At 34.3% G+C, this 18399-nt stretch overlaps 1 pseudogene; it reads left to right on the forward strand.

The window, feature by feature from the left end:
- Nucleotides 1-703: 703 nt before the first annotated feature.
- LOC114368194 lies at nt 704-10597 on the forward strand (annotated as a pseudogene).
- The last annotated feature ends 7802 nt before the right edge of the window (nt 10598-18399 follow it).

Here is an 18399-nt window from a genome sequence, read left to right on the forward strand (position 1 = left end):
CACAGCAAACAAAGGTATACTAGATATGTATAATCTTAGTTGTGGCATAGCTTTGCCTGTACTAATTACTAAATGTCACAATAGCATTCTTAACTTTCTCTCAAATTAAACAACACCTACTCTACAAATGACACATGGTGGTCCAATAAACCTAAAATACAGAGTGAAATTCTCAGCCCTGAATTTTCAGTTTTTCAGCATACCTATAACCATGATTCGAGTTTATCATAAGCTAAACTAAAGTACAGACCATCAACATAGCTTTTTTATATTCATAATCACTTTTCTTTGTGTATAAAGAACAAGCTCAAGAGGTTGCTCTTGTGTGTATAAAGAACAAGCTCAAGAGGTTGCTCAAGAGGTTGGCATTAACAGATCCACTTAAACTGTTACAAGAACACAATAAGGGTAAGGGAAACTTCACTAAGGAGAAGAAGCACAGAGTTGTCACGATGCTCGAGTTAAATATGAGATACCCTAGCCATGTTTAGTTCACTAAGTGTGCGATACATGAATGCAATCAAATATTTATACAGGATTACACCAAACATACCTACGTGAGGTGGCGAAGGAGAAGAAGCACAGACTTCTGACGATGCTCGAGTGCGACGAACACGATGCTCGACCTTAGACAAAACGATGGTCTGATGGAGAACATACAGCTTCAAGGTAGATGGAGAACAAAGAGAGCAAGAAAGCTTAGATGGAGAAGAAGACAGAGAGAAGGAGAAGACATTGCGAAGGAGACGAAACATACCTAGGTATGGTGGCGAAGGAGAAGAGGCAGAGACTTGTGATGATGCTCGAGTGCGGCGAACACGATGCTCAGATGCAGACAGGGACCTTGAAGGTAGACGGAGATTAGAAGAAGAAGAGAGCGCGAAAGCTTAGATGGAAAAAAAGACAGAACGCGAGCTTCATAGGGCTCACCATATTTTTTAAAATATAAGTTCAACATCGGATTTAAAAAAAAAAAACCGACGTTAACAACATGATGTTAAGGTTAACATAGGTTTTCTGGAAAAAAACCGATGTTAACATATCAAACATTAACATCGGTTTTCTAAAAACCCGATGTTAATAAACATATGTTAACATCGGTTATTAAAAAACCTATGTTAACTAATAAATGTTAACATCGGTTCTCCAATAACCGATGTTAATGAACTTCGTTAACATCGGTTTTTCACAAAATCGATGTTAACGTATACACGATATTTACAATTATGCCACCGCGCATATGTTAACATCGGTTTTTTTAACAACCGATGTTAACACACCGATGTTGAATCCGCTTTTTGTAGTAGTGTATGGCGGGGAAAATTACTTTGACTAAGGCAGTTGTCCAAGCTCTTCCTAACTATGTTATCAAACAATGATGCTCCCTTCGTCGGTGTATGAAGAGATTTACATAAGTTGTAGAAACTTTGTTTGGGGCCATACTACAAACTCTAATAAAGTCCATTGGCGTAAATGAGATTCTTTATGTACTCCAAAGAAAAATGGTGGGCATGGGCTTAGACAAGCTAGTATTGTGAACTAGACGAGTATAATGAAGGTGGGATGGAAATTTTGTATGCAACCAAATGACCTTTGGGTTCAAGTCATGCGTGCAAAGTATAAGTGTGGCAGTGATGTGATTCTTGTTATTGATCAACAAAGACCAAGGACAAATCTCTAGAGAGAGGAATTGTTAAAAGGTGGGAACATTTACAATTGAACCTGATTTGGAAGTTAGGTAATGGTCGTAAAATCCAATTCTAGGAGGACAATGGGGTCCTGGGATATGTAAAGCTTAGCCAACATTGTTATGTTCAAACCAATGAGGGGGCAAATATCCTGGTGTGTTTCTTTGTGAATGCCAATGGTAATTGGGACTACAAGCGCATATCTATTGAACTTTCTGAGGAGATTGTCCAGTGTATCAATCAAATTAAATCTCCATGTAGCTCTAGTACGTCGACCAAATTATGTGGAGTGAATTCATTTAAAATGTCATGTTTATAGTAAATTGTCATGTAAGCACAATTTGGAAGATGAGCAGCTTTGCAAAAGTATTTGGCATTGGCATGGATCAAAATGCATTAAATATCTTCTCTAGAAAATAGGTCAACAAATTCTCCCCACAAAGATGTTAAGGAAACAATGCCATCAGACTGATGAAGACACTTGCCCATTATGCCATGATAAAACTAAATCTATGGAACTGTAAATCATGAAGATTTTGATGATATCAAGAAGAATTTGCTTGAGAAAGAGGGAGATGTAAATCATGCAAGCTTTGATGGTGTCGAGAAGAAATCGCATGTTTGTCATCATCAAAAAGGGGGAGAATGTGAATGTATGTACACATGATTTTGATTATGTCAAAGAAGAATCTAACAAGGCTACTTCAAATGATAAGCATTTGCTTCAAGAATAATTCAAGATTGCTTCAAATAACAAAGCCTTGTTTCAAGATTCACTAAAGACCAAGCCTTGCCTTAAAACAAAGTGCTTTCAAGACATGCAAGGCTCTGGTAATCGATTACCAGGAAGTGTAATCGATTACCAGAAGACAGGGTTGAGAAATAGTTGTTGAAAAGGTTTTGAATTTGAATTTTCAACATGTAATCGATTACCATATGTCTGTAATCGATTACCGAAATTCAAATTCAAAAGTCATAACCCTTCAAATTATAACTGTGTAATCGATTACACAAACATTGTAATCGATTACCAGTGGAAAGTTTTCAGAAAATCTGCCAACAGTCACATCTTTTCATTAGATTTGTGAATGGTCATCAAAGGCCTATAAATAGGTGACTTGGGCACGAATTTTAGAGAGAGTTTTGATTGATCAAAATGTTTTATCCTCTCAAAAGATTAAGAGAGTTTTTCTTGGCAAAAATGTCTTATCCTCTCAAAAGACAATGAGAGAGATTCCAAAAGAACTTCATTGTCAAATGCTCTCTCAAAAGAAATCCTTGGCCAAACACTTGCAAAATCTATAAGGATTCCTATATGATCTTTATTGTAATATTCTTCTCTTGAAGAGAGAATTCTTCTTCCATTCTTCTTATTCAATGAGATTGGTTAAGAGACTGTGAGTCTCTTGTTGTAAAGGATTCCTGAACACAAGGGATGGGTTGTCCCTGTGTGGTTCAGACTTTGTAATGGATTTTACAAAGATAGTGGAAATCTCAAGTGGGTTGCTTGAGTACTGGACGTAGGCACGGGTTGTGGCCGAACCAGTATAAAACTGTGTTTGCATTCTCTCTTCCCTTATCTCATTTATGTTATTGCAATCAATTTTGCCTTGCATGTTTATAGAACATTATTAAATTGATTGTTGTTGCTTCTTCTGCATTCTAAGCCTATCCCTCTTAATATTATTGAGGCCACAAGGTCTAACAGGAACATGATTTTAGAAACTGTACTTGGGTGAAGCAGATTTGGAGCCATTTAAAATTTATAGCTAATATATTTTTCTACCAACAAGACATGGGTAGTTAGATGAAAACCAATATTCAAAGCAATAAAATGTTAGAAAACACCAAATGGAGTATTGCATTTAGAGCTATTCTTGATTGCATTTGGTGGAGACAAAACGAGATGAGATCATCTTTCGAGATACTTGATTGAGCATTTTTAGTTTAGTATTTTCCTATTTTTTTTAGCTTCTTTGACCTCTTTTGACTTTATTCTCTCACCTTAACTCAGTTTTGATCTTAGGCAAATAATTGGGCTTAATTGATAATTTATGGTTATTTTTGGATTTTGTGCTTACTTGATCTATCTATCTTGTGCAGGACCTATAGGATGCTACCGAACTTCGAATGGAGCATGAGTAGTTCCTAGAAATCTAAGGAAAAAAGCTACAATTTTGTTAGAGATGAGCTTGGGCCAATTCTTTTGTTTTGAGGGTCATTTTAGGCTTGGAAGTCAAAGCCTCTGCCTTTGGATTGTATGCTATGAATTTTGGGCATTTGCATTGTGTAATTAGCTTAATTAGAGAGATTAGTTGGGGCTAATCAAGGCTCATCCATTACTTCTAATTAGTTAGAGTATATATTAGTCTACTTAGTGCATTTTCAGGGTTAGTTAGTTAGTTAGAATCATTTTCTATAAAACAGTTTTTTAGAAACTTCTAGTGCAAGTTTTAGATCAAACTCTCTTCTCTCAACTTTTCTTCACATTTCTTCATCTCTTCAACTCTACTCTTCTCTTCCCTTGCTCAATTTTTTTTGTTCTTCCATTGGTGATGACTATGAAAGGCTAAACAACTCATCAATCCAAGGATCCAGTTCAAGCAATGAGGAATTCGAGTTCTGGTTAAGTATTTCGAATTCTGTTGCGAATGTTCATTCTCTTCTCCAATTCTATTTTTGTATTCATGATTCTGAATGTGTTTAGGATTGAAAATGAATTAGGTTATTGATTAATTTCCTAATTTGAATCCTAATTATAGATTAATTGGATGATACTTCAATCTGATTAGTGATCTCAATGTAATTAAGGATTAGTTTGACTAAATTACCTTTAATTAGATTGACTAAACTTTCATAACAGGATCATCAACTGTAGCAAACTGTGATAATTTGAATTGCTTGGATTTGGTGAACTGGATTGATGCTTCTTAAATCTGTTTCATAGTTCTATCAAATTTTGTGTTTATGCATTTTGCATTTCAATTGTCTACAAACTGTTTGATGAAATCTTCTTTTTTGATTTATAAGTGAATTGAAGTTAAAACAAAATTGGATTGTGTCTCTGAGTCGACCTAGGTTATTCATATATTGCAAAATTAATCCTAATTTGTTTTGAGACGATTCGACAATTGTTATCAAAACTTGGTACAATCAGATGAAATTTTGTTCAAAGCCTGGGCGTTATTGAGAGATACTGGGAGTGGCCAAAATATGCAAAATGTGCTGAATTTGATTCGTCCAAATTTGAAGACGGACGAGTCTGGAATATGGAATAATCCTATGGAGGGGTGTATGAAAAATAACAGTGGTGGAGCTTATCTACCAGTAGTAGGAGTAGCTTCATGTGGTGTTGTCATAAAAGGTAATAATGGTAGCTTTGTTTGGGCTTACTCTAGAAGGTTAGGGCACTGCTTGATTTTAGAAGTAGAGCTATGAGCTATTTTATATGGCTTATGACGAAGGGATAACATCAGTAATGGTTGAAACAAATTCTTTTGATGCTATAAAACTATTGGAAGACAAGAGTGGTGAGGGGGAGTGCTTTAAAGAGCTTGTAGCTGAGATTTGGAAAATGCAAGGAAAATTTCAGCTCTGCGCGTTGAAACATATTCACAAAGAAACAAATAAATTAACATATACATTTGCAAAACATGAGTTGTCTCTACAATGTAATGTATGTTTTTATAGTAATGTGTCTGGTTTTCCAGCCCACTATGCTTATGTACTAAACTGAAATTTGAGTAATATCTAATTTTGTCTTTGGGGTTTTGTCCAAACAACTCAACAAAAACAAGTATTGTTTTGAAATGAAAAATTTTAATTTAAAATTACGTTAAGTATTTAATTTATTTGAATTATTATGTAATTCTAATAGTATTATTATTTCTATTAGTATTAGTATTATGTTTTTCAAAAATTCAATTAGCATTAAAATATTGTTTTGAAACGGGAAATTTTTATTTTTAAATGAGTTTCTAAAAATATGCACCATTTTCACATTTCAAATGGTGACTTTTTCACTAAAAAAATGGTGACTTTTGCCCACTTATTTTAAATTCGGCAATTCTAAAAATTATTATTGAATGTTTCATTCATAACCTATTCAGCAGACTCACAACTCTTCCAAATGAACAACCCAACCGTACGAAAGTTTTGCTTTAAAAAAAGGTCACTCATTTGCTTTCTCTCAAACGTTCAAGAAAGAATCATTGCTTCATTCTTTTTAACGATAGATAAAGGCAACTCTTGCATTCTTTCCCCTTTTTTGTTGTGTTTTTTTTTTGGTTTTGCTTTGTTTATATCTAATTTTTGTTGTATTTTCATTTAACCAAAACCAATGTATTAGTAGGTTTTCTGCAATTGGTCATGAAAATAGGAGTAAAGACATTGATTTTGATGATAGATTCATGACAGTGGCTTGACATTGTTGAGGTGGATTTTTTTAATTATGTTTTTTTTTCTAATTTGTTATTCCTTATTTCTTTTTTACTTTTTGTTTTTTCCTTTGGTTTTCAATTGCAGGTGGTGGGCATAGAAATTGCGCCTCTACGAAAAGAAAGAAAAACGGTTGTTTATTATGCGAAAAAAAAGTATTTAGAAAATCATTAGATGGTTTAACTCTATACACGAGAATAGTGGTTTGATATTGTTGAGGTGGGTTTTTTTTATCATGATTTCTTCTTCTTTATTGATTTCTTGTAATTTTATTAATATTTTAATGGGCCCAAATTAGGGATAAAATGACAATTTAATATTTATGTAGGTAAGGCAGTTAAGTGCAATTAATTAATTGTTTTAATCAAATAAAGTTAGTTCCTAATTAGTCATTGAATCAAAATTATGTTCTATTTATGATCTGTATTTTTCTAAATTATTATGAGTAACAAAATGAGAAAATAGTGTTTAATAATAAAAATTGTGAAATCCCTTCAAAAATATAAATTGTGAAAATTTATTTTAATCAATAAAATAAATAATAGTTAATTATCAAATTTTAAAATTAATTAAAATAATCTTAATATATTTTCAGGCATTTGCACGGATTATTATACTAGTAACATTAATAATAAAATCACCCAATATAGACACATGCCATAAAATGTGACAAAATAAAAAAAAAAAAAATCTCTCTTGATATAATATGACGTGGTAAACAAAGTGTGTAAGAATATTTATTTGGATTTTTTTAGTATTTGATGTGATTTGCTCAATCATGAAAATAGATATAAAATTCTTGCCAATAATATGACAAATAATATTAATAATATTATTAAAATGATGAAATTAAATATTATATTTGTATTAATAATTAACAATATTATTCTTGTTTACATATATAATAGTTGGATGACGCTTCTGATGCACATGCACGGGCTAGTTGGTAAATCAACATCAATATATAACGTGAAATTCTTAATGTACACTACAAGAAAAGCGTCAATTTCCGACCGAATACAACCGACATATATGTCCGTCGGAAATGTTGTTATTTTTGACAAATTATGATATGTAGGAAATATGAACTGTTTCCCATGAAATTTCAACAAATTTTTTAAAAATTATTTGGGACGAAACTTTTCCGACGGATGAATATCCCTCAAAAAAGTTAGCATTACCAATGAATAGTTTGTTGGTATTAAAATCTGTCGGTAATAAACAAAATCCATCGAAAAAGAAAAGACCCATTAAATATTATTAAACACATGAAATAATAAAAAATGACTCATTAAATAGTTAAACACATAAACAAATTTCAATGGTTAATGTTGTTAAATATAATGATATATATATATATATATATATATATATATATATATATTAAATTTTTATACTTATTATTGATTAAAAAGGTTTTTAAAATATATTTAAAAATGGAAATTTAAATATGTATTAATATAATATATAAAAATTCAGATAAAAGTTTTTAGAAAAGATGACTGCAAAAAGTTGTAAAGAAAGAAGAGAAAACAAATTGAAAAAATTAAATATTAAATAAATTTGTTTATCCATAAGATAAAAATAATTTACATATGAAAATATATTATATTCACTAGTGGAAATATTGTGTTGCAAAATTATTTAATAACTCGAACAATTATCATCATACATGGAAAATGTTGTTTATATAGTACTACCTCTCACCGTCTTTTTATAAGAAACAAAATGTAATATTTTATTGGTCTTAATGATAAGAAACATAAGATTGTTTTGTTGTTAATTTTCTTTTTATTCCTAATTAATTGTGAGCTATATTGATGATATATACTCTTTTGCTCTTGAAAGTTGATGCATTTATTAAGTTGTCAACAAAATAAGATATATTTGTTGGTTAAAAAAATTATCCTTTTAAAATAATCATCTTTTAAATCATTTAATATCATGAATACTTTTTAAAATAACCTTTTAGTCATTTTTATTGATCTTGACGAATTAGATATTCATTTCTTATATACAAGATCAAAGATAGTAGTAAACAAATAAGGCAAGTTGTATAGTGGTTCATTTCTTAATAATTGTGTAATGCAAAATAAAAAATGTCATAGGTTCAATTTCCATTAAGTCACTTATTTTTTCACTCCATTTAATCTCTTGCCAAATAGATGTCAAAATGTCTTAATTTGGTTTAGAATTATAAGAAAACCAAAACTGCATTTCAGTCTAAATTTTAAAATAGTTTTAATAGATAAGTTTAAAATAATGTTATATTAATTTTATAACTGTTGGTATTTATTACTAAATAAAAAAATATCATTATTTATTTAAATTTTAAAGCACATATATTTTTATACTTAATCCATTTTTTTTAATTTCTTCAAATATCAATTGAATAAAAATACTAACTCAAGATTGCAAGAGTAGTTGAAATATTAGTTATCTTTGAATATTATTAACATTTAAAATTTAAAATCAAACTATGTGTTTTTTAATATCTACAAAATATGGTCAAGTTTGGTATTTTTAACACAATACACATGTTATTCTTGATCGACTAGGACATATGGCTCATTAAGTCATTAGGCCTCAGTTTATGATTACTATTTTATAGAAAGTGTTCACAATATTTAATTGATAGAATTTAAAAAGGTGAGAGTTTCAGTTTCTAGATTATGAATTTGAATTTATTGTATAGAAGTATGTTTAAAAGATTAGAAAATAATTATTTTCTTTATACTTAAGAATAAAAAGTAGACAATTTCATCATAGGTGGAGACTATGAAAGATAGACAATTCCTATCTCTGGAAATCTAATGATATCTTAACTGATACCCTAATTCATTAGATAATAATTTAAGAAAATTATTTAATATAATATATAAGTTAGAACATTAAATTCATTCTTTTACAATCGAAATACGCTGTGATCCTTTTTAATAATCCTTTAAAACCTTTATTACTGTTTATTCCAAATTTCTAATAATATATATTCCTTTTTAATTATGTGTTTAGAAATATGTCAGCTTTTTAATAATCTTTTTCATATTCATTTTAATCCTTTTTAATATTGATATTACCAATGCTGTGTATATATATTATTATTATTACAATCTTTGTCTCTACTATAAAAACGTTATTCTATCACACAAGAATAAAGATGGTTCTAAAGAATTGATGTCATAAAAAACATAGTGACATTTTTACAAATAATTACAACTTTTCAACAAAATCATCTTTCAAACGTGTATTCAAATATGGTTTTAATGAAAATCGTCTTTGAAACGTATGTTTAAATACAACTTTATTAAAATCATCATCTAAATACCTTCACATTTTATATTCTTTTTCTTGTTTTCTCCCACAATGAGAGTTGCAAGAGCAGAGCACATTCCGCAAAGCTCGTGTATCACCCTCGGTGTGGCCCATGAAGCCTTCTCCATGGTGAAGGTTACCTCTTCCTCAAAATGACATCGCTCTCCTCCCTCAACGGCAAGGCCTATGTCAACGTCTGCAAGGGGAAAATGATCCCCGGCTACGAGATCAGCCTCACGCCCAATTGGCAAGGTGAAGCCAAAGATTCCCAGGGAACCTCGCTTCTTAAAGTTGACGACACCATCAAGATTCCCTACATCTTTGACGAGAACGCTGACGAGGATCCTAAGGTTAGAGTTACCGTTAACGATGAGGAACCAATTGGAGAAGGTTGAGGTTTGGGTCTAGAGCATGACCAAAGGTGGTCCTGTTAAGGACGAATATAAACCCAAGAAGGTTGTGCGGTCGTTGTCGTCGTCTCCGCTGACAATGACAACAACGACGACCATGACAACAAAAACAACAACTACTCCGAAGAAGAAGGAGAAGGAGAAGAATGGGAGGAAGAGTATTAGCATGATGGAGAGGTTCAATTGTAGGGCCAAGGATTTTTATGAAATTTTGATGGATGAGAATAGGTGGAAGGGTTTTACACAGAGCAATGCGAGAAATATTAAGGAGGTTGGTGGTGAGTTTAGCATTTTTGATGGGTCGATGACTGGAACTAATTTGGAGTTGCAGGAAGCTAAGTTAATTGTTCAAAGATGGAGGTTTGGGAGCTGGAATGACGGTGTTCAATCCACGGTATGTGTTCTTTTGAATTTTGTATTAATTGTTAGAAAAATTGATGATTTTAAGTTTTAAACATGAATGACAGTGTGATAATGTGATAATCTGTGTTGTGCATTTGCAAGTGAGGCTTATGTTTGAGGAGCCCGACGAATTAGTCCTCCTCCCTTATGTTCAATCTGTCAGCACAAAGCTCTTGTTTTTGGAAAACCTCCCAAATGGTTCCGCTATGTCTAAAAAGATGGTTTCTTGGAGCAAATGTGTACCAAGTTGTTGGATTTCACATGATTGGAGAATTTTGTTGGTGATGCGGATTGTCAGAGGTATTGTTTGCAGAATACTTCTTGTATATTATAATTTAAATTCAAGTTATTGGTAAATTTAAATTAGAGTTATATAAATATTTAAATTTAACTTATAGATAATTTAATAAATAATTTAGAGTTTATTATTCTTATGTACTTTATATATTTATTGTACATTTATAATTAAAGATAAATAATAAAATCTTAGTTATTTCATCTTTCAATATGATACCATAGAGCTAGAAGCTTAACAACTAAATCTATCATTTTGTTTTTTCTTCTTTTTTTTTTTTTTTCTCATGGTCACTCATCATTGCTTTCAATTTACCCGTTAATTTTAACTTTTGTCAATTACCGATTGACTCATCTCCTTAAAGATGGAACTTCTTGTGGCTATGTAACAAAGATCACATTATGTCCTCTATCCGAGATTAATTCTGATGGTTCAGTCTCCTGACATTTATCTTTCCAGGTGCTTAAGTCATTTTGTTTTTGTCTATTAGATGGTTAAGTCATTTTTATTTTGCTTCTTCCTTTTTAGGTGTGTTAAGCTCTTTTGCTTTTGCCTTTAGATGATTAAGTTTTGTTTTTTTCTTATGCCATTTAGGTGGTTAAGTCCATTCTTTTTGCTTTTGTCTTATGGTGGTTAGACATGTTTGCTTTTGTCTTATTGTGCTAAATGTGTTTGGTTTTGTCTTATGGTAGTTAAGCATGTTAGCTTTTGCCTTATGGAGGTTAAGTGTGTTTGCTTCTGCCTTATGGTAGCTAATCGTGTTTGCTTTTAAGAGGTTAAACCTTGAGTTATGACTTTTGCTTAATAATTAAGTTTGTGTCTGATGGCTTTGATCGACATGAAGACACTCTCACCAAAACTTTTACATTTTTGTACCACAAATTTCTTGTGAATAAGATTGGTGTTGTCTTCGCCACCATTGTCTCATCGGGCGTGTTATACTATTGAAATGATAGAACAAATAGTTGCAAGTTGTTACAATTTAAATTCAAGTTGAAGATAAATTTAAATTAGAGTTATAGATATATTTAAATTCAAGTTATAAATAATTTAATAGATAATTTAGAATTTGTTATTCCTAAGTACTATATTAGATTATATATGATAAATTTAATGTAATTAAATAAATTAATTATTTTTCTTAAGAGACATGAATTAGTTAAAACAATCTTATAATTAAAAAGGAAGTATTATAAAGGCAATATTCAAAATAAAATTCACAAAAATACTACTACTACTACCCTAAGTGATTTACCTTGAGCAAAAAAAAAGCATAATTCTCTAACACATTTCGCGGAGTGGTAACCTACCTTATGAAGAAGACGAAGACTAGGGCTTGAAAGTAAAACTTATTTCGCACCACAGACAAGTTTATTTTTTACACTTTTCATCATTTCTTTCCCATTATACCCTTTCTCTTCCTTCCTCTCTCTTGTTTCTCCTCCTTCCCCTCATCTTCTCTGCCACAACTTAAGGTTAAGAACAAAATCACAACGCTTAATTCAACAACAATGAGCAATTATACAAGGCTTCAACAATGCAAATGCTCATTTCCCGTTCCATCGCAGTCTCCCCCGAAACACTACAACAACAACACAATCACCGTCTCCATGAACAACAATAACAAACCCTCCGCCACAAACCAAAATAGCAAACCATACAAACAACAATGTGAACAAAAATATAATCTCATTGGGGACCTGCAACCGTGAATAGAGTTTGTGTGTGTCGTAACCGAAGGTGACCCATTTGCGCCACACACAACGACACCCCTCTTCTAAACATGCACATTCTCACTTTTCTCATAGTTGTGCAGTCAAAATAAGAAACTCCTCTTCATAGTGGCTGCGGGTGTCAACCTCCTCAATGAACTGTCGTTGCATGGTTTTTTTTGGGGGGGGGGGGCAAGGGAGACAATGAGACCAGATAAGATCTACAACATTAAGAGACTAAAAAGGAGGGAGAAAACGAAAAGGATAAATCTACATCAAACTTGAGAGGTGGACGGAGAAGGAGAGGAGAAAAACTGAAGAGAAGGAAAAGAAAGAGAAAGAGCAAAGACAAAAAGGGTAAATCTGGAAATTATGCTTTTTGTGAAATGAGTTTTTATTTTTCAAATAATAATATGTATAATATTAATTTTTATAATCAAAGTGTGGAATAAGAAAAATAAATAAAAAAGAAAAATAAAATTGAATCATTAATTTAAAATCAATTAAATCTAAACGCATGTGAAACAGGATGAATAACTTTCGTCCGATGCAAAAATAGATTTACTTCTCCCCTGAACTCTTGTGAAGATATGTGGGGTGGGATTGCACAAACACACAGTAGCAACAGGCTACTAGGAGTCATGTAGTGTAATGTAATAGGGCAATATGGCATAACAATATGATATACATTTAAGTAGTGAGTCTTTTTACACTCCACATTTATACTTCAAAAGCATGATAGATTTGACATAACAATATGATACCAATACATTTTCATTGTGTCATACCCTAATTTCGTTTGGGGACCATTGTTTGTCAGCATGCGACCTTTGTTTAACCACCTCAAAATGTTTAACACCCATCGTTGTGGAATCCGTAAAGTTCCGAGATGTTTCAGGAAGAAACCGATCAAAAACACAAAAACAGGAGAGTATTTAGCAAAGTGGGGTGTGTGTAAATAAATTGTTACACTCTAATTTCATCCGAGGACCATTGTTGATCGCTTCGGAAGGCTTAACACTCATCGTGGTGGAATCCGTAAAGTTTCGTGAGATTTCAGAAAGAAAACAGCTAAAAACATAAAATTTGGGGGGTGAACTTATCAAGATAGGGGTGTAAATAGCAATTCGAGTCTTTCGGAACATTTTTGGAAGTTGGGTTGCTTAAGGAGGAAGCAACTGGGCAGTAAGCTCCTCCACGTTGTTGAAAAATGGTTTTCGGGGCTTCTGTGGTTTTCGTAAAATTTCTGAAAACCTTGGGTAAGCATATTTCACTTAACATTGGTGAAAGGGAAGATAAAAAAAGATGAAAATCAAATCCGAAACACTTCCGTAAGGCTTCCGTAAGTTTTCCGTAAAGTACGAAAAGGGGGTGAACTTAGTAATTAGGGTGCGCTTATAAATCTTCCTCAAGAAGCCTCTGGGCGACAAGCATCTCCCTTTTTCCCTATAGATTGGGGAGGGGCGGGGCTGTTTCAAAATATTCCGGACCCCTTGGCTATGCATTTTGGCTGTTTTGGGTGAAAAAATGTGTTTTCGTGAAGAAAATCCAAGTCAAGGTGCTTCCGTAACGCTTCCGTAAGCGATTCTGTGAAAATTCTTCATCGTTCTTCACCGTTCTTGGTTCGTTCTTCGTCGTTCTTCGGTTTCCAACCGGTAAGTTTCTGAAATCGAATCTTTCAATTCATTCTATGCACCCTTAGTGGTCCCTACTTGTTTTGTGTACTTTCACTTTGATTTTGCTTACATTCAGTTTTCTTTTCCTCCACTTTAACGAGCTTTTAACCGTTTATTTAAGTCATTTTCTCACCTAATAAATGATAAAATGAATTTCAACCGATCATTTGTGTTGTAATCTCGTTTAATCACTGTTAAAACAAAATCTAATCGATCGTTCACGCTGTAACCTCGGTTAAACCAAAAAAAGCAAAATAATAATAAAATAATCAAAATATCTTGAAAAATTAATAATGAAATAATCAAAATATCTTTGAATAAAATAATAAAAAAATCAATGGGACGTTTTTCTTTAGAAGTTTTCTTGAATGAATTGACTAATAACCAAAGTGAAACTAAGGCTAAAATCAACTCACAAATCAAGCTTTGTCCGCAAAAATCACTAAAAACCATTTTAAGGTCCAACGCCTTAAACAGTCCTCTTTGCTTTTATCGGTCAACATGGACCGTTCGAAAGCATAAAATCAACATGTAACTTTATCACTTTTGCAAGAACTACATAGGTCTAATTTCCTCATCGCAATTGAGGACACGTAAGAGCAAAAGCTCCGCTTTTGTCGACCACCCCAAGAGATCGTTAATGGTCCAACGCCTTAACATTTCTCTCCTTTCAAAAACCAAGAGATTGTTAATGGTCCAATGCCTTAACGTTTCTCTCCTTTCAAAAACCAAGAGATTGTTAATGGTCCAATGCCTTAATGTTTCTCTCCTTTCAAAACCAAGAGATCATTAATGGTCCAACGCCTTAACGTTTCTCTCCTTCCAAAAATCAAAAGATCGTTTAATGGTCCAATGCCTTAAACGACTTTTGTTCGATTAAAATCGATCTTGTGGAAAAAGATCAAAACAACTTAACCAACGTTTAGTTCTAAAAAAACTATGTAGGTCTGATTTCCTCATCGCAATTGAGGATACGTAGGAGTGAGGGAAACACTCTTGTTGGCCACAAAAAGAAAAAATACAAAAAACATAAAAAGCATAAAAGCACAAAAAGACATAAAAAAGGGAAAATAAAACATTTTGAATTCATATTTGCACACTTGATTACAGGCTGCCGTCCCTTGTGACAGATGCGTGGGGTGCTAATACCTTCCCCATGCGTAAAAACAACTCCTGAACCTTTCACGATTAAAGTTCGTAGACCACACGTTTTGGTTTTTCTGACGTTTTCCTCGAATAAACGTTGGTGGTGACTCTGTGCATTTTCCTTTCTTGGAAGACGCACCCGTGAGCCCCGCATCGCCCTCCCGTCGATGGATAGGTTGCGACAGTTGGCGACTCCGCTAGGGACTATTTTGAGAGAGTTAGGCCTTCTAATCTCATGCAATATCATGACTTCCTCTTTTGTCGGTTCCCTTTTATTTCTCTTACGTTCTTGTATATAACTCTTTGATGCTTTTAGTGTGTTTTTGAAATATATGCATGAGATAGATATTTATTCATTTGATGCACACAAACACCAACACTATTTGTACACACGGTGAGTTGAAAAGGGGCCCTATACCCAGGTCCATGGGAACATAAGGAGTGGAGGTGAATCTGAGGTCATGCTGGGTCTCCAACTTGCTTGATAACAGTGAACCCTCATCTAGAGTTTTTCTCTTTGATAACATATTATTGCTGGTAGTCCCTACTGCCGCAATATGTTTTTTTCCGAAGAAGATGATACCTCTAGAAACCATCAAGAGAGATATGACCACCTAGGGAATTATCACTAAAAGCCTTTTAGTTCCTCCCGTTTAGGTCCCTAAAATAGGGGCACGAAGCGAACACGCTGCGTGCCTTTTAAACACTGCCATGCATATAACCTGAATGTCATGTACGCCTTTGCTGTATGATTATCTGAGGATATTTCCATGCTATGTACATCCCCTTGTTGCGCTTTTGCACATCTGCATCATGTCGTCACGCATGCGTTGTATGCTGGTCTCGTCTTTTGTCACGGAAAGATGGAAGGTCCATATCACCTTCTTAACTGCACACATGGGGCATTGTGCCCCCGAATGCGCAAGTAAGAAGAGATAATTTTTTGGGCTCTCGTGTCTGCAAATGCATTCATATCATGCATCGCATAAGCATCTCTTCATGGCATCATAATGAACATATCGTTCTTGCATTTGTCTGTTATCATATTCCAGCATCACATTTTGCATGAGTCATTGCATCATCATGCATATGCGTTCAACATACTTTTTGTTCTACAAACTGCATACCTTTTGTTTTCATGTTTGCTCATGTATGATCCTTGCGTTTTCCTCTACAAAACAAAAAAAAAAGGAAGCGTGAAAATTCACACTACATTCTTAGTTGCATGTGTTAGGTACCATGAGCCAACCATGTTGGGATCATAAACCCATTTCTAAAAAAAAACAAAACAAAATGATTGAGCATGGTACCTAATGCGTGGTTAACTAGGAAATGATGTTTCTTCGAGCATCTCAATCTCATAATTATATTTTCCATGCATAGCATACATATTCCCGAGTCTTTCATCTCTATGAAATGTTGTCGAGTATTGACGATCAAAATTGTCATTCCTTGGGTCATAGGGGTTGAACCAAGCTCATGCTTTTACAAAAAGGTTCATCAAGTCAAGTTGAAGCATGGAAGTAACCATCTTGCAAAAATTGGGGCAATAGATGGATCGAGTTACATCGCTGCTTCATTTATTGCTAAACACATTTAGGATTGTTGATATCCTTGTTACTTCCAGTTTCACCTTGACAAAGATGTCATGGACCATGTTGAAAATATAAATTGATTCAACCCCATGTCCTGCGTAAAAATTCACAATACTTCAACTGTGCATCATTCGCATACATCCATGCTTTTCATTGGTTGCATTGCTCATTGCATTCTTTCCTTGAAAAAAAAATGAACTTAATCATTGTTATCAAAAAGAAAAAAACACGCTTTACGGTGCCCTTACCGAACTCGTGCTAGAGCTAGAGTAATGGGTGAAGTAGAGGAGGTGCAAGAGCAGATGAAGGCCGACATGGAGGCCATGAAAGAGCAAATGGCCACAATGATGGAGGCCATGATGAGCATGAAGAAGATAATGGAAGTCAGTGCGGTTGCAGTTGCCGCTACCAGCACTGTTGCTAAGGTGAACCCGATGCCCCCATCTGGCCTAAACCAAATGAATCATCCAACCTCAAATATGGTAGGCAAAGATTTGGGAAGTACGGGCGGCCCCCATGATGTGCAAATTCAAAATGAGCACGCCTTCCCGCCATATGGCTTGCCTCCCAACTATACACCACCCAATGTGGCGTACACTCGCGATGAGGATATCAATAACTCCGCTCCCATACTCATTGAGAGCCGACAACCTCATCATGCACATGTCTCTCAACCCATGGGGGAGACATATGAAATACCCCACCACAATCTAGCTGACTTTGAGCCTTGCCTCGGATATGTCACTGAAGGGCAAGCAGTTGGTGGTATACGCCTGCAAAACACTTTGGAGGGCCCTCAATTTCGCCCCTAACCACAACCGTTGCATTCCACTGCGGGTAAAATCCCTCCTGTTATGGAAGAAATGGGAAAAGTTGGATCATCTAGAGGAAAGGCTCAGGGCCATTGAAGGAGGCAGAGATTATGCCTTTACTGACATAGAAGAGTTGTTCCTAGTACCCAAACGTGGTCATTCCCAAGTTCAAGGTGCTGGACTTTGACAAGTACAAGGGGACTACTTGCCCCAAGAACCATCTAAAGATGTATTTTCAGAAGATGGGGGCATACACAAAAGATGAGAAACTGTTGATACATTTCTCCCAAGAAAGTCTTATTGGGGCAACTGTCACCTGTATACTAACTTGGAACCTTCCCGAGTCCATTCTTGGAAGGACCTAAGGGTTGCATTTGGTAGTCAGTATCGGTACAATTCTGATATGGCTCCGGATAGGATGCAACTACAGAGCATATGCAAGAGGGGGCACGAATCTTTCAAAGAATACGCCCAAAGGTGGAGGGAGAAACCCTTGCTATGACTGCCATTCCTAAACGGTCAAATTTCCCATCAGCCCAACAATGTCATTACTTAGCCAATAACAGTCCCTCTAACCCAATCATCCACAAAAGCCATCCCCAAATCAGCCACAAGGCCTGCCTGCTTACCACACGCCCAATGCCCAAACACCACCTATAGTGCAAACCAAAAGGGAATTTTACAGCAAAAAGCTTGTAGGATTCACCCCAAATTTCGATGTCATATGCTAACTTGCTCCCATATCTACTTGATAATGCAATGGTAGCCATAACCCCTGCCAGGGTTCCTTAACCTCCATTTTTCCAAGGATACGGCTCGAACGCAACATGTGCATATCATGGAGGAGTTCTGGGACATTCAATTGAGCATTGTATGACCTCGAAGCGTAAGGTGCAAAGTCTAATTGATGCAGG

Source organism: Glycine soja, chromosome 9 (genome assembly GCF_004193775.1).
Source record: "Glycine soja cultivar W05 chromosome 9, ASM419377v2, whole genome shotgun sequence".
NCBI lineage: Eukaryota > Viridiplantae > Streptophyta > Magnoliopsida > Fabales > Fabaceae > Glycine > Glycine soja.